The sequence below is a fragment of the Ascaphus truei genome, chromosome 16 (assembly GCF_040206685.1).
Source record: "Ascaphus truei isolate aAscTru1 chromosome 16, aAscTru1.hap1, whole genome shotgun sequence".
Classification (NCBI taxonomy): Eukaryota; Metazoa; Chordata; class Amphibia; order Anura; family Ascaphidae; genus Ascaphus; species Ascaphus truei.
In genome coordinates, this window is record NC_134498.1 from 5,892,751 (window position 1) to 5,916,409 (window position 23,659).

Sequence of the window (23,659 nt, forward strand, 5' to 3'; positions counted from 1 at the left end):
CTACTGGCTGACCTGCTCTACCGGCTGACCGGCTGACCTGCTCTACCGGCTGACCGGCTTCTCTTCTTTCAGCTAAATGACCTGAATTGTGGCCCCTGTATCTCCCAATTAAACGTTTTATTGGCATATTCTTGTTTGACTCGTTCTATACAGACATTTTCTATATATTCATTGTGGGATTTGATAACATCTGTAAGATCTCTCAGAATATCACATTCTGTACGTTTGTGCTGAAGATTTTTCCATTCTCAATTTACTTAATATTAGTTTTTGGCATCAATTATTTATATCGAGTCCAAAATACCTTTATACAGAATGCTGTTCCCTTTAGCCCACAAATGCTGCTTCATTAAAGCCCATGGGTGGCACTTTATGCATTCTCAAACTTTTAGGCAACATCCCTAATTTCCAAAAGTGGGATTAAATCTGTGCATATTTAAATGGTTAATTTTCTTACTCAGACTCCTAAATCCCTCCCCAAATATATCCGTTTCACATAAAAGTGTGTGCGCTTCTCCTTCCGTCTAACTGGCACGTCGTCCTTACGGGCGCCACTCCGTGTAACTCCACGCTGCCCTCCAGTGGCAAAAGAAATAAGATACATTTACTATACTCGTCTGGCAGCTGCTCCCGTATAAGGTGGGTAACTCTGTATTAGGGGTCTTGGTAGAGTATATTTTATACTTATGTCGGATAGATGAGGAATTAATATTCCTAACGGGTTATTGTGAGAGGCCTTAGATCTTATCCTATATGCACGCAGCCCTCGCCTCTCTGACCTTGAACACATACTTCAATCTGATTTTTTGAGACTTGAAACTGGATTTCTTAAAATAAACTGATTTTAAACACTGACAAGACTGTAACAATGGTATTTGGGACCAGAGCTAAATTGCTAAAGCTACCAATGACAGAGCTTCAGATAAAAACCAGCTCTAAAACCATCATAGCCCCTGTTACTGGTTTGAAATATCTGGGCATATAGTTCAACTCCCATTTAACATTTGGGTTGCACATTGATACCCTGACATCCAAATCCTATGCCAAACTAGGTGTACTTTACAGGAACACATCCTCCCTAAGGCCCTCATGCAGTAATCGCCTACAGCGATTCAGTAAGCCCAGAGAAGCTGGCGATTACAGCAAAAATAACCGTTTTTTTTGCCGGAAAATAAATAAATAAATAAAATCGGCAGACGCGCGGTGATAAGCCACTTTTCGGCACTGATCGCCAGTTTTTCAAACACGCTCAATTCTATAAGCCCTGATCAGTTTATTGCGGCTGATCGCCACTTTAAAATTGCTGTTTCTTCTCCAAATTGTCCAGCCACAAAAGTTGGCAAGAAGGTGGGGTGAAGCTGCGATGAAAATAAAATGCATGTGTCCCAGAGCTGATATCCATTAATATCAGCACCAGAGACCCCCGGCATGAATCCCATGCATAAAAAATGCATTTACAGGCAACTTCATTACCGCCAAGGCAATGAAGGGGTTATATACCCGTGCCAGGCTTATTGCGGGTAGCGGGGGTGGGTGAAGGTGGTATTTGGCCCTGGGTTGGTGTTTAGGCCTTGCCAGGGGGTTGCGGGATGACTTAACCTCTTCTTTAACTTAGCGGTTAATACCGTTAAGGTAATGAAGGGGTTAACCCCTCCCGCTACCCCCCCACCCGGTAGGCCTAAACACCCATCCTTGGGGCCAATACCCCGTTCACCCACCCCCGCTACCCACAATAAACAAAAATACACATAACAGCCCCACTGGCTACCTCCTAGGTCCCTAATAAACCATTACAATATTCATAAAACCATTATTTTGTTTACACCCAGGATTATTACATGGGATTAGGGCTATGTTATTCAGTGAGGGGTTGTATGTTTGTATTCGTAGGGACAGGCAAGGCCGGAGCCAGATGGGGTTCTCCTGCCTCTGTCCTCCCTGTCTCCTGACCCTTCCTGTAGCCGGACAAAGAAGAAGAAGCAGGCACACGGTCTTACTCAAAGGAGGTTTAATATGCCATAAAGTCCAACGTTTCGGCAGTCAAGGTGAAGGCTACAAACACAAGAAACAGTCACAATATATACCACCCCCCTGATACTCACCCCTCCCCGCTCTGCCACATAACCAGGATGTTGACGCCCACCTGATGACGTCAGAGCTACCATATGGCGCCCCCTAGTGACGTGAGACGTCTAGGTCTAAATCCCTGGCAATACAGCATAGAGCTGTCTTGGAGGACTGCAGCCACAGCCACACCTCTCCCCAGACTGAACACTCCCCCATGATGACGTCAGCGTGACCCGGCAGTCAGGGGAGGGTAAGGGGGGGCGGGCGTGCACCAATCAAGACTGTACTCACAGGGCTGGACAAAGATGTATCCGTCGCCATGGGATCAGTGTCAGAGCAGGGAGGAGTGAGACACTCCTATAAATCACCCTGAAAGTGTAAATAAACCACACACCAAAATATTAATAAAGCTTATGTGCACAAAACTAATACAGCAAAATACTATTAAAACATGTGACTGTATACTGCAGATGACATCAGTATAATCCTGCAAAGTTACAGTGAAATGCCACATAAGAATATGCAGTACATCCATATTTAGAATATACTAGTGTGTATACCTAGGTCAGAAAAGGGTACACACAACAAGGGGGGGGGGGGAAGGGGAAGGGAGGATGGGGAAGGGGGAGGGAAGGAGGGGAAGGGGGAGGGAGGGAGGGGAAGGGGGAGGGAGGGAGGGAGGGGAAAAAAAGAAGGGAAAAAAAACACACAAAAAGGATAATCTTCCCAATTGGTAAGTGCAGAGTCCATGGATGGTGCAAGATCAAATATGCCTGTAGAAAGACAAAAAATTACCTTCTATTAAGGAAGCATTTTAAATTCTGTTTCTCATTAAGACCCATACCGTTGCTGGTATTTAAAGCATGTATCCAGAATGCTTCACGTCTCAATAAGAAAGTCTCCCTATCTGGAGTGCCTTGTCTAGGTGCTACTGTCTCAATACCCATGATGCGTAAAGAGGCAGCATTATGATTGTGTTCCACACAGTGTTGCACAAGAATAGAGGGATCCGTACCTTTTCGAATTACACTTTTATGTTCAATGAACCTTGTTTTTAACATTCTTATGGTCTTACCCACATAAAGAAGACCACATGGACACTTTATTACGTACACTACATATTCAGATCTACATGTGATTCTATTTTTGATTTTTATGATCCTCCCGCTTTGGGGGTGACTGAATTGACTACCGGTAGTCAGACTGTTACAGACCGAGCAGCTCATGCATCTAAAGTTACCCGGTCTGCCACCCTCCAGAAAATGAGGAGTTCTGTAGTTACCCTCATTATCTGCATGTATCAGGCTATCGGCCAGATTTCTCCCTCTTTTTTTTTTTTTTTAATATTTTTCCTTTATTGGTGTCATACATCACAGGGGTACATAATATCGACACTGGCTCACAGGCCAACTTGTAAGTACGGCGCAGTGCATGTACATGGTATAGAAAAGGTAAATGACACACAATAAACCCTTTTTCCTTCTTTCAATAGTGAAAAAGAGAGGGGGAGACGAAGGAAAGGTGGATAGTTGGGAACGACTTCAGGAAGAGAGGGGGGAGGGGGTTAGGGTTCGTCGGCCGTAGGGGGGGGGGGGGGAGTAGCTGAGGGGTTTATGTGGGGGTTGATAGTCCTATCCAGGGTTCCCAGGTAGAGTAAAATTGTGGGGTTTTTTGCTTTAACATTGCCGTCAGTTTTTCCATGCTCATAATTCCGTCTATTCTTGTTATCACAGTTCTTCTGGAGGGGGCTTTAATTTTCTTCCATGCCGCCGCGACACAGCATCTCGCAGCTGTCAGAATTGCCGCCGCGAGTCTGGTCGCCGGGGCAGGGAGGTCGTCAATTGGTTTTCCCAGCACGTAGATCAGCGGGTCCAGGGGTATTTCTATATCCAGGGTCTCGGTCAGGAGGCCCTGGATCCGGGACCAGAATCTTTGGATCTCCGGACATGTCCACCAAATATGGGGCATGTCCCCCCTTTGACCACAACCTCTCCAGCATTCGTCTGAAGTGCCTGGGTAGATTTGGCTCAGTCTACTCGGGGTCAGGTACCAGTGGAATAATATTTTATAGATGTTTTCTTTTGTGACGGAACAAATTGAGGTTTTGGTGGCTGCTTCCCAGATATCCTCCCAATCCTCAAGGTCCAAGTTGGTGTTTAGGTCTTCATTCCATTTCTGCATATATAGGTGGTTAGGGGGGGGCTGAGATGCTTCGAGCGTTTTATAAATCTCTGATATGAGGCCCTTTTGGTATTCGCCTTTGAGGCAGAGGGTCTCGAATCTAGAACGCGGCGGGAACTTGAGAGTAGGGGATTGGGTTCTTAGGAAATGTCGGATCTGGAGGTATTGGAAAATGGGCAAGTTGGGGGACGCGAATGTGGTTCTTAATTCCGGGAGGGACATGGCCTCGTCTTTTTCCAGCAAATCCGCAACCACTCTGATGTTTAAGCCTTGAAATTGGCTGAATTGGGATCGGGCGCATCCGGGTGGGAAGTCCGGGTTCCCGAATAAGGGGGTCAGTTGAGAGGGGGTTGAAGCTAGGCCATATTTCCCTTTGGTTTTTAACCATGTCGACCTCGTGCATCTCATTGCCCCGAGACCAAGTCTCAGCGATTTCCTGTTTTTGAGAGCTGGGGACCACAGTAGGGTCGGGAGGGGGTTCGGGAAAGCGTGGTGTGTCTCGATCTCCAGCCAGCAATTGGTGGCGGGGGAACTGTTCCATACTACCGCCTGCCTCAGTTGGGCCGAAAGGTAGTATCGGAGTATGTCCGGGGCCCCCAGACCCCCTCTCGACCTCGAGGCTAATAGGACCGATCGTGGGACCCTGGCTCTACGTTGTTGCCATATAAATCTTAAGATATGGGCCTGAATATTCCTCAGTTCTGCTAGTGGGACAGGGACGGGGAGGGTCTGAAAGAAGTAGAGCAAGCGGGGTAGGATGTTCATTTTGGTGGATACTATCCTTCCGAACCAGGAGATCTGGTGGGATAGCCAGGTCTCAAGATCTTTTAAGATCTGGCGGAAGAGGGGGGGGTAGTTAATTTGATACAGCGAGTTATATGAACTTGCTATTTTGATTCCGAGGTATTTGATGTGGGAGGTGTTCCATTTATATTTAAATTTCTGTTGTAGGGCTGACCATACGGGGTTCGGGAGGGAGATGCTAAGCGCCTCTGACTTGTCAGTATTGACTTTATAGTCTGATAGTTGGCCAAATTCGTCAAGGAGTTTTTCTAAGTTAGGGAGGGAGGTGAGGGGGTCTGACAGAGTGAGAATTATGTCGTCGGCGAACAGGGATATTTTGTATTCCCTGTCTCCGATTGGGATACCTTTAATAGTGGGTTCAGTTTGAATTCGGGCGGCCAGGGGCTCTATGGATAGGGCGAATAGTAAAGGGGAGAGGGGGCAGCCTTGTCTGGTGCCGTTTTGTATTTTTATTGGGTTGGAGCGGCCTCCTGGAAGTTTTAGTAGGGCTGTTGGATTAGTATAGAGGGCCCGGACGCCGGCAAGAAATGGTCCGGAGAAGCCGAATTGGCGCATCGTTTGGTCTAGATAGGACCATCTGATGCGGTCAAAGGCCTTCTCCGCGTCGAGACTTAGTATCAGGGCCTGGGATTGTTTGAGGTGCACGTGGTCTATAATATCAATAATTTTGCGGGTGTTGTCAGAGGCCTGTCTTCCTGACACAAATCCCACCTGGTCTATATGAATTAGCCTTGGGAGAATAGGATTCAGCCTGTTTGCTAGGATTTTGCTGAAAAGTTTGAGGTCAGAGTTTAGGAGGGATATTGGGCGGTAGCTGCCGCATTGAAGGGGGTCTCTGCCCTCTTTATGAATAATAGCCAGATTGGCTGCCGACATAGTGTCTGGGATCTGTTGGTCTTGCATAAAGGAGTTGTACATTTCTAGGAGGTGGGGGGACAGGGGGCCTACAAATTTTTTATAGTACCCGTTGGAAAATCCGTCGGGACCGGGTGTTTTAGCTAATTTAAGTGAGGATATCGCTTTTTTTAGTTCCTCTAGAGTTATTTTCTTGTTTAAGAACTCGAGTTCTTCCTGAGTGAGGGATGGGAGGTTGCATTTGGTTAGATAGTCGGATGTATTTTTGGCGATATCTTTTGGCATGCTAGTTGGGTGGAGATTGTAAAGATCTGTGTAGAACTCTGCGAATTCATTCGCGATGTCCTTCTCGTTATAGGAGACTAGGCCGCTTTTAGTCCTGATCTTTGTGATCTGGGACTTTGTCCTCAAGCCTCTTAATTTGGAGGCCAGAAGTTTGTCCGCTTTGTTGCCCCTATCGTAGAACCGCTGTTTGGTCCATTTCAGGGCTCTCTCTACCTCGTCAAGTTGTAGCACTTTTAGGTCGGATCTCGCTTTCTCGAGTGTTCTGAACACCTTTTTTGATAAGGATTGTTTGTGTGAGCGCTCTAGCGCTAGGATTTTATCCGTGAGTTCCTTCTGGGCTCTCTGTTTAAGTTTCCTCTTGTAGGAGGCTATTGATATAAGTTCCCCTCTGATGGTGGCTTTGTGGGCCTCCCACAGAGTTGCTGCTGAGGGCACTGAACCTTTGTTTATTTGGAAGAAGGAGATCAGTTTTTGTTTCACTGTTTTGACTACTAGTGGATCGTTGAGAAGCGAGTCGTCGAGTTTCCAATTGTATGTTAAGGACTTGACGAAAGGCAGAGAGAGGGTGAGTACGATAGGGGCATGGTCAGACCACGTTATTGGGCCTATTTCGGAGTGGGAGGATGCCTGGAGTACATTATTGGTGCCCAGAAAATAGTCGATCCTCGAGTAAGACTGATGGGGGGTTGAGTAGAAAGAGTAGTCTCGCTGACCCACGTGCTGGGCTCGCCAAATATCTGTCAGAGAGTACTCCCCGAGGATATCTTGAAATTTTTGGGCTTTTGTCTGTAGTTGGATGGAATATGGGGCAGTAGTTTGGCCTGATCTGTCATGGGCTGGGTTAAGTACCATATTTACGTCTCCGACTAGGAGAAGGGAAGAGAGCGTCGGTTGGTCGAGGGTGCTAAGGAGGTTCTGTAGGAATTGGGTTTGGTTGGCGTTTGGGGCGTAAATATTTAGGATGGCTAAGGGGGAGCCTGAGAGCGTACCTTGGAGGAGTATGTACCGTCCCTCGGGGTCTTTGGTTACCGTCGTCAGGGCAAATGGTATGTTGTTTTTAATCAGGACGGCCACCCCTCTTTTCTTGCTGGGGGAGGAAGCGAAGAACGCTTGGGGGTACACGTGTTTAAATGTGTTTGGCGGGTCTACATTGTTATAATGGGTTTCTTGGATACAAATTATATCCCCTTTAGTTTTTTTAAATTCTTGAAGGGCTAGTTTGCGTTTGCGAACCGAATTAAGGCCTTTGACATTCAGGGAAATAATTTTGATCGACGCCATCAGTGTGGAGGGGGGGTCTCGGGGATAAGCCCCTGTCCCTGAATTGTTCCCATGTCAGGGTTGGTTCGTGTGTCTGGTTGGGTATGTGGGGGGTAGTCTTTAGTGGTCCCACAAGGGGTGCTGGGTGGAGGTCGACGGGGGGAGGGTGGGGTGGTGGGGGAGAGGTGGGGGGAGGGAGGACACAGGAGGACAAGAAAGAGAATGGGCTGTCTTGGAGCCCGAAAAAGGTTCCTCTTGACATTTTGATGTCAAGGGGATGGGGTGTAAAAAAAAACCCCTGGGAGAACTTTCGGGGCGTCACTCACGGACCGTAGCCAGAAAGAAGGGTCCAGCACCCCCACCCCATTGCTTATGGGGGGGGGGGGTCCCTAGTAAGGAAGGGCACCTCTGGCTTATGGAGGCCTTACTCTCCTTTGGTTTGGGCCATAGATAATCTTTTACATCTTTAGTAAACATTGTTTTTTTTCCCTTTATGTTAAGTCCTTGTCTGTGTGTTCTTTGTGAGTTCCGGGGGGGGGGTGGGGGGGGGAGGAGGGAGGAAGGGGGGTGGAGGGGGGGAGGGGAGGGGGGGGGACGGGGGGTGTTGGGGAGGGGGGAGGGGTGGGGGGGGGTGGATGGGGGGGGGCAAGGGGGGGGTGAGGGAGGGGGGGAGAGGGGGGGGGAGGGTTGGGGGGAGGGGTGGGGGAGGGGAGGGGTGGGGGGGGGTAGGGGTGGGGGGGGTGAGGGAGGTAGGGGTGGGGGGGGGGAGGGGGGGAGGGAGGTAGGGGTGGGGGGGGGGAGGAGAGGGAGGGGGGGGGAGGGGGGGGGTGGGGGGAGGGGGGGGGAGGGAGAGGGGGGGGAGGGGGTAGGGGGGAGGGGATAAGGGGGGGAGGGGTGGGGGGTGAGGGAGAGGGGGGGGAGGGGATGGGGGGGGGAGGGGATAGGGGGGGGGGTGGGGAGCATCTGGAAAGGTAGGGGGGGGGAGGGGATGGGGGGGGGGGGGGATAGGGGGGGGGGGTGGGGAGCATCTGGAAAGGTAGGGGGGGGGGAGGGGGGTATCTGGGAATAGGGTGGGGGCGGGATGGGGGGGGGCGTGCGGAGTACACATAGGTGGCATATAGGTTAAACCTTGCTCTCGGGGGGAGTCCCAGTCTATGGCTGAGGCTTCCCTTGTATTTTGCTATTGTCAAATTGCAACAATGGAACACCTTTAAACATTAGTTTATAACAGTGTAGGTTCCCCTGGAGGGGACAAGGGGGGGCTAGCATATAGTATACACATAGTTAGCAGGGGGTTAAAAACCTTGTTCTCGGGGGTAGTTCTCATCATAAGCCTAGGTTTCCCTTGCGATTTGCTGGTATCAACTGTTCATTGGGATGCGTTCAAACATTGGTATATAGCACTACAATTTAGCATAACATAGATCGTTACTTCTCTGGGGGGGGGGGGGAGGGGGGCATACTGGGGTAGGGGAGGGGGGGGAGGGGGAGCACATGGTATACCAGAGTTCAGTAAGGAATTTATACATTGCACTCAGACGGAATCACGTTCTTAGAGCGAGAGATCCCTTATATAGCTCCATTTTAAATTAGAACATCAATAGTTATTTATACATTGGCATATATCTATACATATTGGGTAAACATAGTCCGGATCTCTGATCTTGTGGGGGGGGGGGGGGCAGGTCAGGGAGGGGGGGTGGGGGAAGCTGTCCGCGGCAGGGAGGGGGGTGGGGAGATCTTTTGGGGGGCAGTATAACTTGGTGTTTACTTTGACTAGTGGGGGGGAGGGTAGGAAGAGAAAAAATGGGGGGGGGGGAGGAGGGGGGACATCTGGCTTATTCGAGTGTTTGGGACTTGCCTCTGGAGGGGGCTTAGTTATGGTCTGGGGGGGTGTTTGGAGGTGAATAGCTGAGTTTTTTATAGTGTGTCAGCTGTTGTGAGGTGGGTTGAGGTATCCAGTGCCACACCGGCTCAGATCCGGGGTTGGGGGGAGGGGTAGGGGGAGGTGGCGGGGGGGGGAATGTATGGGGTGGAGAGGGGTGGGGATTGAGGGGGGGGCAGGGGGATTCAGGGGGGGGGGGCATACACTTGCGGGTTCAATTGGGGGGCCCTATGGTTCTGGGGGTGAGCCCCGGTAGGGGTGCTCAGTTGATTCAAGGCCTTGGACATATGTAATTTTCGGATTGACAGCGAGGGGGGAGGGGTGGGGGGGTAGTTCGGGGGGAGCGCGGTAGGCTGGAGAAGTGGGGCTTTCTTTGGGGGATATCGGGGTACAGCATCTTTGCCATAGGGATGGGAGAGGGAAGAGGGGGGGGGGGGAGGATTTTTGTTCATACAACCTGCCACTTGCGGGAAGGGAGGGGGGGGTGGAGGTTGCTCCCGGGGGCGGATCGCGGGGTGCTGAGTCCGTATGTGGGGTCTCTGGGCCTGATGTCCTGGTGTGTGGGCTCCTTAGGTTGGGGATCTTGGGCATCTCTTGTCTATCGGGAGCGCCAACCGGGCATGCTTATGGGGGAGAGCAGCAGCAGGTCCGCGGCTCTGGTGTCTGTGTCTCTGATGGTGCAGCTCCGGAGCACGTGAGTGACACGATAGGGCCGCGCCCGGAGAGGAGCAGCTTGGTTGCCGATTCCTCTCGTTGCTGTCCGAGACACCCCGAGCGGGGGCGGTGAAGGTAAGTGGGCATTTAACGTGTGTGGGGGGGGGGAGGAGGGGAGGGTTAGGGGGGGGTTAGGGTGGGAGGAATATGGGGAGGTACTGGCAAGGGGAGGGGGGGGGGGGTAGGGTTGGGGGGGGGAATAGGAGGGGGGGGGGTGGGGAATTGGGGGGGGAGGGAAGGGGAAGGTAATTTCGTGGGGTGTAGTCTAGGGGGACTCGGGTCCAGGGGAATATTTTGTTTATTACGGATTCTTATGCTGGGTGTATACTGTGGTCTTTAGGGCCTCTGGAACTGCGTGGGATGACTGCAGGGGCCGCGTGTGGTTTCCTTGGGCCTCACAGCTGGCTGGCTCATCGGGGTTCACCGGAGGCGTTGGCTCGCCAATCTTTCCGATGTGCGGGGGGCTTCTTGGAGGGTCGTCTCCAGCGTCTCTTCAGTGCTGGGGCGGTTGCTCTTCTGCGGTGGGAGAGGGATTCCTAACGCTTTCAGGAAGTTCTTGGCGTCTTCAGGGGTTGTTACTGTGTGGTGGCGGCCATTGCGCAGAACCACTAGTTTGAAGGGGAATCCCCAGCGGTACTTTACCCCCTGGTCCCTGAGGTAGGAGGTGAGTGGGCGCAGTGCGTTTCTTTTATTTATTGTCAATTGGGAGAGATCGTTATAGAGTTGAATTTGCACTCCATCCATAGTCACAGTCCTCACTTCTCTAGCCGCTGACATGATGCGGTCTTTAGCAGAGTATGCGTGCATTCTCAGCACCACATCTCTGTGACGGTTTGGGTCCGCTGATTTCTGGGCCAGGGCTCTGTGGGCGCGATCTGTATGTAGGTCATGTTCTGAGAGATCAGGGACGAGCTGCAGGAAGAGTCTGCGGAGGTATGGTTGGAGTTCTTCATGGGTGATGGATTCAGGAATATTTTTGAGGCGGATGTTCTGCCTCCGCTCTCTGTTCTCCATGTCTTCTAGTTTGTCTTGTATGTGTCGGATCGCCTCTCCGCATCTCAGTACTTCCTCGTGGGTCTCAGCCTGTTCGTTTGAGATTCCCTCCATCTTCACCTCCAGATCTTCCGTCCGCTCCGTCAGCGCTTCCACCTCTGCCCGGATGGTTTGGAGGGCCTTTTCCGTGTCCTCCTGCACTCCCCTCCTCATTTTGGTGATTAGAGCATCAAAAAAGTCTTTATTTAGGACGGGGGGGTCCGAGTCAGTCGGGCTGTGTCGGCCGCTGCGCGCCTTGTGCTCTGGGTCTTCTCCGGCGCCATCTTGCTCCTTGGGGCTGATCTCAACCTGGCGTTGCGCCGGAGGGAAGAACTTGGTGACGGGGCATTGGTTTTTTCTCTGCGGTTTCCCTGCCATCTCTCCGGTGCTTATTCCTGGTGTGGGGTCAATTTTCGGGGGGTTTGGGATGTAGAATGAGCTTATTCTAGTGTATAGATTGGTGAGGGTGCCGGGAGCTCTCTCACTAGCAGACCATCGGCTGTGACGTCACCGGAAGTCTCCAGATTTCTCCCTCTTTTGAATGCCACCATTGGTGGTACACAGCAACTTTCAGATAATATATCATCATTTTGCAGAATATGCCAGTGTTTAAGAATGGTAGATTTAATAAAACCACCAGCTTGACTGTATATAGTGGTAAATACAACGCACGTCCTCCTTCTTATTTTTGGTAGCACTTACCTCTTTATCCAGTGCCCGGTCTAACACAGCAGGAGGATATACGCAGGAAGATATCCCCTAGCCAGGAATCTACCATGTAGTTCTCCAATAGCTGGTTCAATATGATCCTTCCTGCTCGTGATTTTGCAGACCTGGACTTTCTGTGAAAAAGGTAATGCATCAATAAGAAAAGGAGGATGATGGCTATCTGCCCTTAAAATTGCATTTCTGTCTGTATCCTTTCTAAAAAGATCAGTATGTAACTCCCCATTAGTCTGTGTAATGAGGACATCTAAAAAAGAGAGTTGCTGTGTACTCCATGTATTAGTGAGGAGGACCGGTGAATGGAGACCATTAAGATACTCAAAAAAAGATAACAGCTGATCCTCCGTACCTGTCCATATGAAAAACATCATCAATATATCTGTAATAGCTTTTAATATGCACTAAAAAGTCTGATTTGTAGATGTACTGCTCTTCGAAATGTGTCATGTATATGTTGGCGTAAGCAGGGGCCATATTACTGCCCATTGCTCTCCCCTTAATCTGCAGGAAGAAATCACTCTCAAATCTAAAATAATTTTTATAGAGAATGAAATGTAAAATGAGCATAATGTATTCAATTGGAACAGTATCACTATAATGGCGAATGAGGGTGGCCTTGATTATCTCAAGACCTTCAACATGGGGGATTATTGTATAAAGGCTAGACACATCTAAACTAACCAGAATATGATTAGTCCCATCACCAGGTGAGTTTTTTTAATTTGTCAAGGAAATCAAACGTGTCTTTGATGTATGAGTTGGCTGTCTGTGCTATAGGTTGTAGAAATGTGTCTACAAATTTTGCAAGGGGTTGATTTAATGAATTAATAGCAGCTATAATAGGCCGCCCCGGGGGATTGTTTAAATTCTTGTGTATTTTGGGCAAGGTATAGAAAATAGGGCATTTAGGATGCAACATAGTTAGAAACTCAGATTCAGGCTCTGTTATCCACTGGTTATTAACCCCCATTTGGATAATTTCCTTAATTTCTCTCGCATAGTTAAAGGTAGGGTCCCTATCCAATTTAATGTAGCAGTTAATGTCACTCAGTTGTCTGATGGTTTCAGCCTTATAATCTGAGTAATTCTGCACTACTAGGGCACCCCCCTTGTCCGCACGCTTAATAATAATAATCTCATTATTATTAGTCAACATTTATAATGCTTCCTTTTCCTGAACAGACATATTGTATGTAGCCCTATGTTTGTTTTTTTTGTACCTTGCAATGTCCCCCTTAACCAGTCGTATATATGTGCTGACTGATTGATTTTTAAATGGCGGGACAAAAGTGGATTTGAGCTTACACATTTTGGTACCTTGATAAGAAGCCGAATTATCTGTCCCTTGCTGGTCAGTGGCCAAATTAACTGTCCCTTGTTGTTCATAGGAGGATTACCTGTCCCTGGTTGGATATTGGAATGCACCGATTCTGTAGACCTGTTAGAAAAAAATGATTTAAGGTTTAATACACGTTCGAATTTAAATAGGTCAACCTCCAAATCAAAATCATTAAACAATGTAGTAGGTACATATGAGGGCCCCCTAGCTAAAACAGACATTTCACATTGATTAAGAGTGTAATCAGACAGATTAACAACCAAGGTGTCCATACTCATTTCTGCTCCGTTGTACGTAGGGGATAGGGTGATCTTCCCTTTCCCCTGGCCCCCGCGTCTAATTTTCCTTTTCCTTTCTCCTTGTCCTTGGATTGGCCTAAAAAAGGGGCCGGACTTTGGCCTCTCTGACGTTCTGTTGAGGAATGGGCTTCAGAGTCACTGGTGTGGACTTCTTGGACTCCCTGGGGTGCTCTCCCTCTTTGGTTCTTGCGTTGTTTGGGGTCTTGCTTCAGCCACGGGTATACTCTTCCATCTTTATAGTCATTAACAACTTTTTTGAATTTCAACTTCTTAAAGTGAATCAGATCACTTTTAATTTTTTTCCAGCTTGGTCTTAAGACTATCCAATGATTGTACAACGTCCGTACCAGGGCTAGACTGTTCAATGAGGATTTCCACTTTGAGTATATCCTTCCTTGTGTGGCTAAGTTTTTCCCCCACCTCCTCAATAACCAAAATATTCAAGTCCAAAGAGGCCCTATTAAAGCTGCAGTTCAGTCTTTTTTTAATTTTTTTAACTTCAATAGTTTCATGTGTGCAATCTCTAATTACCTAAAGAACTGTATAGCTGCAGGTCAATTCGTTCTCCATGTATTGATAGGCGAAATTTGGTGACATAATTAGTGAAGGGATCTGTTTTTCTTCTGCTTCTGTCTCTCAGTGGAAGCTCATGAATATTCATGAGCACTCCTGCATTGACATGTGCTAGAGGGAGGGCAGGGCTGACAAAGGGGTGTGCCAGGGCTTGTGACAGGACATGAAGGGGCAGTGCCTTAGCAAATGGCTGTTAAAATAGAATACAAGAAAATTGGTCTTTCAAAGTTGTTTTTTTAAAAACAGAAAATGCTAAAAGTATTTTTTCTTACTACAGAACTGATTTATTAAAAAAAACACACATGCAGGATATTGTCTGAACTGCAGCTTTAAAGCATTGTCCTGCATACAGATCAGAGGCGAAGAATGGATATGGATACCCGATGTGAAGCTGGAAATAAGACAGAGAACTGCTGAGAGGTTAAGGGAGTTACTCACCCAAACTCAGCGACGCTTCTGTGTCTCTGTGATAACTCCCCCAGGACATGCCTGGAAACCAGAGGTAACTCAATGTATTTTTGATAAATAGAAACTTGACCTCGGAGACTGTGAGACCCCCTCTCCTTCCCCCCCTTCCCTTGGCTTCCCAAACTCCACCATAACCAATACACAAATAACCACAAACACGAGGTCTGGCGGCCGCTGCTTTTTAGTAAAACTTCAATTAACCTAATTAGTGCCAACCCCCTGCCAGAGTGCTCGCTCATTGGGTAAAGGCCAAAGGTACCCGATCCAATGGCCCGTAACTCCCCCCTAGCCGGGCCCCGCCTGTCTGGCGAGAATGGGCCCAGGAACGCACGTGTAAATGAGCCGCGCCCACTCGCCACTCCCAGCCACCTTTTATTTTATTTCTGTTATTCATTTTCATTGTTTATTTATTCTTTTTTTTCTTTTAAACACGTACAACCAACATATTTACCAGTATTCACAATAAAGGGCAGGGTGGGCGGGACTCCCATGGCAGGGCGTAGACTGACCCCGTGCCTCTGTCTAATTCTAACCTCCCTGGCCCTTCCCCCGGCTGTTTCACGTCACTGCCAGAGGGGGGGGGGGAAGGCAGGGGGGACGTAGTCCACACTCACAGGTAAGGGAGAGCCTAGTCCCTCTGGTCATAGCGCCCGGTCACCGAGGGCTCAAGACTACTTTTCTGGGTTATTTTGAAACGAGCTACACTGGGGAATATTTAGGGGTCTCCCCAAACAAAGAGAGAACATGTAGGGGTCTCTCCAGACACAGAGAACCCCACACACTTAGATCTGAGGTTTGTGCCCCTATTAGGCCTGGGCCTATTAGTAAGTTCAAGCTCGCTGAGGTGGGCTGAGCCACGCTGAGCAGATGCACAAACCCCCTGCATCTGTCATCAGCGCGGCTATAGTTTCCCCCTCCGCATGCATGCTCATGCGTGCAGAGGCTCAGAAACGTTGCCGAGACAGGCAAGTTTAAAATTTGCCGCTCGGGGAAGCGAAGAAGCGGTCACGTGACCGCTCCCATCCAATGGGAGCGGGGACTAGCCCCGCTTCCCGCTCCGCCTCCTGACACGCCTCCGCTCTGCCTCTGCTTGGCCTCCACCCCGCCCCCAGAGCGCGCTCACTGCCTCGCCTGCAAGGACAGAAAAAAACACCATTTTCAGCAGGCGAGGCAGAGCAGGAGCGCGGCTCAGCGTGGCTGAACCCTCTATGTCTCAGGCCTTACATGGGGGGGGGGAGAGAAATACATAGAAACAAAAATAAGGAGGGACAGAGATAAATAAAAGAGATAAGATTAAAGGGGGAGAGAGAGACTGACAGGAGAGGGAAAGGAAAGGCAGAGAGTAGGGAGACTTCTCACCCAAGGTGATGAAACAGCTGTGACACATGGACACCTTCTCTGGGAAACCTTCCACTACCCATGTGACATTACACCTCCACCGTAGGGGGTCCTGCGTCTGGGGAGTGTGTGTGTAAAGGATCCTGGGGAGGGACGTATAACGGAGTTCTGGGGAGGGGTGTATAACAGGGTACTGGGCCTGGTGAGGTGGGTATAACGGGTACTGGGCCTGGGGAGGGGTGTATAACAGGGTACTGGGCCTGGGGAGGGGTGTATAACAGGGTACTGGGCCTTGGGAGGGGTGTATAACAGGGTACTGGGCCTGGGGAGGGGTGTATAACAGTGTACTGGGCCTGGGGAGGGGTATATAAAAGGGTACTGGGCCTGGGGAGGGGTGTATAACAGGGTACTGGGCCTGGAGAGGGGTGTATAACAGGGTACTGGGCTTTGGAAGGGGTGTATAACAGGGTATTGGGCCTGGGGAGGGGTGAATAACTGGGTACTGGGCCTGGGGAGGTGGGTATAACGGGTATTTGCCCTGTGGAGGGCGGTATAACGTGGTATTGGGGAGGGGGTATAGGTGGCACAGGAGCTCTTGCGATACAGAGTATCACTGTCCCTGGTTACAAACACTTCATGTCTCCTGCAGATCAGGACACGCACGAAGGTGGAGCCCTTCGTGCCACCAGACGACGAGGCGGGCTACGAGGCGGACGATGAGGCATACGACAAAGCGGGCGTCAAGTGGTGCGAAGAGGTGGGCTACAAGGCGGCCGATGAGGCAGACGACGAAGCGGATGTCAAGTCTGGCGACGAGGTGGGCCATGGCGAAGGAGAATACGAGAGGTGTGGACGGATCTGCTGCTTCACCTTTTTTAGGCGGAGAAGACCCCGGGAGCAGGTAGCAGAGGAGCCAGGGCGTAGATACAGGGGTTTTCTAGGGGCCCTGAGAAGTTGGTTTGACCGCAGGAGAGGCAGATAAGATCAGGAAGGCTGCGGGAGGGGCAGGTAATAGAGGGAGATAGGGATATTGGGCGTGAGAGAGAACAAGGAGCAGGGCCGGAGCACGGGTTTCATGCGCCCGAGGCGAAACTTAAACGGGGTGAATGGGATAGATATGCAGGGGGATGGGGGAGCAGGTGAGTTATACACAGGGGCACAAGGGCCCCATCACCCGCATCTCTATATACCGAGTGTTGCCCTGTGTATAACAACGCTGATCTGTGCTGCTCCATCTGATCTCACTGCGCAGTGATCCAGGGACCATCCGATCGCCATTTAATGGGGTCAGGAAGGAATTTTTTCCCCCCATTGCACAGCAGGGCTGACTGGCTGACCGGCTGACCTGCTCTATCGGTTGACCTGCTCTACTGGCTGACCGGCTGACCTGCTCTACTGGCTGACCAGCTGATCTGCTCGACCGGCTGACCTGCTCTACTGGCTGACCGGCTGACCTGCTCTACTGGCTGACTGGCTTCCCTTCTTTCAGCTAAATGACCTGAATTGTGGCCCCTGTATCTCCCAATTAAAGCTGCAGTTCAGACAATATCCTGCATGTGTTTTTTTTTTATTAAATCAGTTCTGTAGTAAGAAAAAATACTTTTAGCATTTTCTGTTTTTAAAAAAACAACTTTGAAAGACCAATTTTCTTGTATTCTATTTTAACAGCCATTTGCTAAGGCACTGCCCCTTCATGTCCTGTCACAAGCCCTGGCACACCCCTTTGTCAGCCCGGCCCTCCTTCTAGCACATGTCAGTGCAGGAGTGCTCATGAATATTCAAATAAATAAAATCTCTTTTGTAAATACAAAGTCTTCAGATTGTAACTACGGCACTTCCTAAAACGCAGAAGAAAAACAGATCCCTTCACTAATAATGTCACCAAATTTCGCCTATCAATACATGGAGAACGAATTGACCTTCAGCTATACAGTTCTTTAGGTAATTAGAGATTGCCCACATGAAACTATTGAAGTAAAAAAATAAAAAAATTAAAAAAAAAAGACTGAACTGCAGCTTTAAACGTATTCTTGTTTGACTCGTTCTATACAGACATTTTCTATATATTCATTGTGGGATTTGATAACATCTGTAAGATCTCTCAGAATATCACATTCTGTACGTTTGTGTTGAAGATTTTTCCATTCTCAATTTACTTAATATTAGTTTTTGGCATCAATTATTTATATCGAGTCCAAAATACCTTTATACAGAATGCTGTTCCATTTAGCCCACAAATGCTGCTTCATTAAAGCCCATGGGTGGCACTTTATGCATTCTCAAACTTTTAGGCAACATCCCTAATTTCCAAAAGTGGGATTAAATCTGTGCATATTTAAATGGTTAATTTTCTTACTCAGACTACTAAATCCCTCCCCAAATATATCCGTTTCACATAAAAGTGTGTGCGCTTCTCCTTCCGCCTAACTGGCACGTCGTCCTTACGGGCGCCACTCCTTGCAACTCCACGCTGCCCTCCAGTGGCAAAAGAAATAAGATACATTTACTATACTCGTCTGGCAGCTGCTCCCGTATAAGGTGGGTAACTCTGTATTAGGGGTCTTGGTAGACTATATTTTATACTTATGTCGGATAGATGAGGAATTAATATTCCTAACGGGTTATTGTGAGAGGCCTTAGATCTTATCCTATATACACGCAGCCCTCGCCTCTCTGACCTTGAACACGTACTTCAATCTGATTTTTTGAGACTTGAAACTGGATTTCCTAAAACAAACTGATTTTAAACACTGACAAGACTGTAACAATGGTATTTGGGACCAGAGCTAAATTGCTAAAGCTGCCAATGACAGAGCTTCAGATAAAAACCAGCTCTAAAACCATCCTAGCCCGTTACTGGTTTTATATATCTGGGCATATAGTTCAACTCCCATTTAACATTTGGGTTGCACTTTGATACCCTGACATCCAAATCCTATGCCAAACTAGGTGTACTTTATAGCAGGGGTGGGGAACCTTTTTTCTGCCAAGGGCCATTTGGATATTTATAACATCATTCGCGGGCCATACAAAATGATCAACTTAAAAATTAGCCTGCTATATTTGGTCAAACATTCAATTAACTGGAACTGCTTCTCTTTGGTGAGGCGTGTGATGTTAGCTGGTATTGATGATGTTGCTACTCGCAACTGGTTTTCCAGGTTTGGGTGACTGACTGACTGACACTTGTGTGACTGACTGACTGACTGACACTTGGGTGACTGACTGACACTTGTGTGACTGACTGACTGACACTTGGGTGACTGACTGACACTTGTGTGACTGACTGACTGACTGACTGACACTTGGGTGACTGACTGACTGACTGACTGACTGACATTTGTGTGACTGACTGACTGACACTTGGGTGACTGACTGACTGACACTTGTGTGACTGACTGACTGACACTTGTGTGACTGACTGACTGACTGACACTTGGGTGACTGACTGGCACTTGTGTGGCTGACTGACTGACTGACACTTGTGTGACTGACTGACTGACACTTGGGTGACTGACTGACTGACTGACACTTGGGTGACTGACTGACTGACACTTGGGTGACTGACTGACTGACACTTGGGTGACTGACTGACTGACACTTGGGTGACTGACTGACTGACACTTGGGTGGTGGGTGACTACTGTATGACTGATTGTGGGTTGGTGTCTGTATTCTCTCACACATTCACACACACAAATCGGAGCAGGGGGGGTGGGAAATCACACACTCAGACCCTCTCACTCATACACACTCTCTCACTCACTTTCAGACACTCTCTAAACAAGAATGACAATCAGCTGCAAGAAGTGGCAATTTGAGATGCATGAGGGACCGTCTGACAGCTTAGATCACACGGAGTCATTTTATGGGGCACAGATCATTGGGGGGGGGGGGGTATCTGCAAAAGTTAATCATACAACATGTATTGAAGTCAAGGAGACCAATGATGCTGGGATTAGGCGTCAGGCCTGGTGGTGTCCCAGGGCCCTCCTGCCCTTCCCCTGTCAGGGCCCTGCATAGCTCCCTCTCCTCTTACACTGCGGCACTGCGGGGCAGGTGCTCTCCTCCGCAGCTGCTGCCCGGTGTGGGGAGGAGGAGGAGAGACGGTAGTGAGGTGTTTCTCCCTCCGCAGACTCAGTTTACAGTGTTCATAGCCGCACGGCTATTCGCACTCAGTAGAAAATAAAATGGAAAAAATAAACATCCCTGCCAGGAATCGAACCCTGGTCCACTATGCTAACGGCCTGCAGCATAACCACTGAGCTATAAGACTTTCTGATTGTTTTCTAGTGAATAAAGGCATAGAAACCTGTTCATAAAAGCTCGGCTATTCGCACTCAGTTAAGTTCTACTGAGTGCGAATAGCCGTGCGGCTATTTGCACTCAACTCTGAATATCCACTGACCATTCTCATTCCACCCTTCCCTGTCTCTCTCCCCCCCTCCCCCCTGTACCTGTGTGTGTGTGTGTCTCTCTGCCTTTCCTCATACTGTGCCTGTGTGTGTGTGTGTCTCTCTCTGTGTCTCTCCCCATGCTGTGCCTGTGTGTGTGTGTCTCTCCCCATACTGTGCCTGTGTGTGTCTCTCTCTGCCTTTCCTCATACTGTGCCTGTGTGTGTGTGTGTCTCTCTCTGTGTCTCTCCCCATGCTGTGCCTGTGTGTGTGTGTCTCTCCCCATGCTGTGCCTGTGTGTGTGTCTCTCTCTGTGTCTCTCCCCATGCTGTGCCTGTGTGTGTGTCTCTCTCTGTGTCTCTCCCCATGCTGTGCCTGTGTGTGTGTCTCTCTCTCTGCCTCTCCTCATGCTGTGCCTGTGTCTGTGTGTCTCTCCCCATACTGTGCCTGTGTGTGTCTCTCTCTGTGTCTCTCCCCATACTGTGCCTGTGTGTGTCTCTCTCTGTGTCTCTCCCCATGCTGTGCCTGTGTGTCTCTCTCTGTGTATCTCCCCATGCTGTGCCTGTGTGTGTGTCTCTCTCTGTGTCTCTCCCCATGCTGTGCCTGTGTGTGTGTCTCTCCCCATGCTGTGCCTGTGTGTGTGTCTCTCTCTGTGTCTCTCCCCATGCTGTACCTGTGTGTGTGTCTCTCTCTGCCTTTCCTCATACTGTGCCTGTGTGTGTCTCTCTCTGTGTCTCTCCCCATGCTGTGCCTGTGTGTGTCTCTCTCTGTGTCTCTCCCCATGCTGTGCCTGTGTGTGTCTCTCTCTGTGTCTCTCCCCATGCTGTGCCTGTGTGTGTCTCTCCCCATGCTGTGCCTGTGTGTGTGTCTCTCCCCATGCTGTGCCTGTGTGTGTCTCTCCCCATGCTGTGCCTGTGTGTGTGTGTCTCTCCCCATGCTGTACCTGTGTGTGTGTGTCTCTCCCCATGCTGTACCTGTGTGTGTGTCTCTCTCTCTGTGTCTCTCCCCATGCTGTGCCTGTGTGTGTGTCTCTCCCCATGCTGTGCCTGTGTGTGTCTCTCCCCATGCTGTGCCTGTGTGTGTGTGTCTCTCCCCATGCTGTACCTGTGTGTGTGTGTCTCTCCCCATGCTGTACCTGTGTGTGTGTCTCTCTCTCTGTGTCTCTCCCCATGCTGTACCTGTGTGTGTGTGTGTGTGTGTGTGTGTGTGTGTGTGTGTCTCTCTCTGCCTTTCCTCATACTGTGCCTGTGTGTGTGTGTCTCTCTCTGCCTTTCCTCATACTGTGCCTGTGTGTGTGTGTCTCTCTCTCTGCCTTTCCTCATACTGTGCCTGTGCCTCTCTCCCCCCCCCCCCCCCATTGTGTGAGTGTGTTTGTGTCCCCCATTCTGGACCATACCTGCATGGGTGGGGGAAGCCATATTGAGCCCTGGCAGCAGACACCCCGGAAGTTCTCACTGACACTTCCGGGTCTCACTGCTCGGGCTCCGCAGTTTAGTCCCGGCCCCTGCTCTCCTCCATGCATTGTCTGCTCTCTGCTGCCCCCCCTGATCTGATGGTCAAAAGCGGAACAACCACAAAAAACGGAACATTTTACAGCATGCAGGGCAGCCGGGCAGAGACTAAAAAACCGGGACAGAGGTTAAAAAAACGGGACAGAGGTTAAAAAAACGGGACTGTCCCGGCTAAACTGGGACACCTGGTCACCCTAACTATGGGCGTCCCTGCAGCACAGCAACCTACTGTGACTCAGGGGTTTCTCCTAAGGGCCTGCGGGGTAAAGCTAGCCTATGCAGGCGGGTCACAGACCCCTGCACGCATACACCCTCCTCCTTTACCTTCCAGAACCCCTCTCTAGCGTGACCTCTCCCCCACGCTTCCCTTTCCTGTCCCTGTCATCCTAGCCTTCTGATTGGTTCTTCACATCAGGTGACTGACCAGGATCTCATGGGAATTGTAGTTTCTCCACGGAGCCTCTCTGCCTAATCTGCACAGACACACAGCTCAGCTATTGCATCACACTGCCTGTCTCACTCTGCTAGGGCACACTGCAACACTGTTGCAAACACTCCACAAGCTTCTCACTGAACAGAGGCAGCACAACAGGACACACACTGAACACACATATGAGGTTCCTACCACATCCTTACATTTTATATATCTTTAGATATATACTAGCTGATATACCCAGCGTTGCCCAGGATTGCAGGGGCGGGGGGCGTGAAAGGCAGGGAGGGGGGGGGGGGGACGGGGGCGTGAAAGGCAGGGAGGGGGGGGGGGGCGTGAAAGGCAGGGAGGGGACGGGGGCGTGAAAGGCAGAGAGGGGACAGGGGCGTGAAAGGCAGGGAGGGGGGTAGGGGCATGAAAGGCAGGGAGGGGGGTGGGGGCGTGAAAGGCAGGGTGGGGGGTGGGGGCGTGAAAGGCAGGGAGGGGGGTGGAAAGGCAGGGAGTGGGCTTGAAAGGCAGGGAGGGGGTGGGGGCGTGAAAGGCAGGGAGGGGGGCGTGAAAGGCAGGGAGGCGGGCGTGAAAGGCAGGGAGGGGGGCGAGAAAGGCAGGGTGGTGGCGTGAAAGGCAGGGAGGGGACGTGAAAGGCAGGGAGGGGACGGGGGGCGTGAAAGGCAGGGAGGGGGCGTGAAAGGCAGGGAGGGGACGGGGGGCGTGAAAGGCAGGGAGGGGAGTGGGGGCGTGAAAGGCAGGGAGGGGGCTGGAAAGGCAGGGAGGGGGCGTGAAAGGCAGGGAGGGGGTGGGGGCGTGAAAGGCAGGGAGGGGGGCGTGAAAGGCAGGGAGGGGGGCGTGAAAGGCAGGGAGGGGGGCGAGAAAGGCAGGGTGGTGGCGTGAAAGGCAGGGTGGTGGCGTGAAAGGCAGGGAGGGGACGGGGGGCGTGAAAGGCAGGGAGGGGGCGTGAAAGGCAGGGAGGGGGCGTGAAAAGCAGGGGGGGCGTAAAAGGCAAGAAGGGGCTGTGAAAGGCAGGGGGGCGTGAAAGGCAGGGGGGGCATGAAAGGCCGGGGAGGTGTGAAAGGCAGGGGGTGGGCCGTGAAAGGCAGGGGGGCGTGAAAGGCAGGGGGGTGAAAGGCAGAGAGGGGGGTGGGGGGGTGAAAGGCAGGGAGGGGGGTGGGGGTGTGAAAGGCAGGGAGGGGGGTGTGAAAGGCAGGGAGGGGGGCCGTGAAAGGCAGGGAGGGGGCGTGAAAGGCAGGGAGGGGGGGCGTGAAAGGCAGGGAGGGGGGGGAGTGTAAGGCAGGGAGGGGGGGGCGTGAAAGGCAGGGAGGGGGGGGCGTTAAAGGCAGGGAGGGGGGGCATGAAAGGCAGGGAGGGGGTTGGGGGCGTGAAAGGCAGGGGGGGGTGAAAGGCAGGGAGGGGGTGGGGGCGTGGAAGGCAGGGAGGGGGTTGGGGGCGTGAAAGGCAGGGAGGGGGGCGTGAAATGCAGGGATTGGGGCGTGAAAGGC

The 23,659-nt window shown here is 50.6% G+C and overlaps 1 protein-coding gene and 1 long non-coding RNA gene across 3 annotated transcripts in view; one reads left to right on the forward strand and one right to left on the reverse strand.

The window, feature by feature from the left end:
• LOC142467265 (uncharacterized) overlaps positions 1–23,659 on the forward strand; it is a 221,504-nt gene that overhangs the window by 128,903 nt on the left and 68,942 nt on the right. The window lies entirely within an intron of this gene.
• On the reverse strand, positions 1,734–22,094 carry LOC142467262 (uncharacterized). 2 transcript variants are annotated; one of them, XR_012788319.1, is made up of 4 exons: positions 21,616–22,094; positions 13,127–13,247; positions 11,786–11,925; positions 1,734–2,840 (listed from the first exon to the last, which is right to left on the reverse strand). It is a non-coding gene; the product is annotated as an uncharacterized LOC142467262 (long non-coding RNA). The 2 variants fall into 2 exon arrangements; XR_012788318.1 differs by lacking the exon at positions 1,734–2,840 and having other exon boundaries at positions 11,359–11,925.